We start from the raw sequence: 374 nt of genomic DNA on the forward strand, positions 1-374 counted from the left end.
CTTAGTAGCGGCGAGCGAAAAGAAATCAGTTCAGCACTAAGTCACTTTGTCTATATGGCAAATGTGAGATGCAGTGTATGGAGCGTCAATATTCTAGTATGAGAAATTAACGATTTAAGTCCTTCTTAAATGAGGCCATTTACCCATAGAGGGTGCCAGGCCCGTATAACGTTAATGATTACTAGATGATGTTTCCAAAGAGTCGTGTTGCTTGATAGTGCAGCACTAAGTGGGTGGTAAACTCCATCTAAAACTAAATATAACCATGAGACCGATAGTAAACAAGTACCGTGAGGGAAAGTTGAAAAGAACTCTGAATAGAGAGTTAAACAGTACGTGAAACTGCTTAGAGGTTAAGCCCGATGAACCTGAAT

The sequence above is a fragment of the Drosophila biarmipes genome, unplaced genomic scaffold (genome assembly GCF_025231255.1).
Source record: "Drosophila biarmipes strain raj3 unplaced genomic scaffold, RU_DBia_V1.1 ptg000035l, whole genome shotgun sequence".
In the NCBI taxonomy this organism is placed as follows: domain Eukaryota; kingdom Metazoa; phylum Arthropoda; class Insecta; order Diptera; family Drosophilidae; genus Drosophila; species Drosophila biarmipes.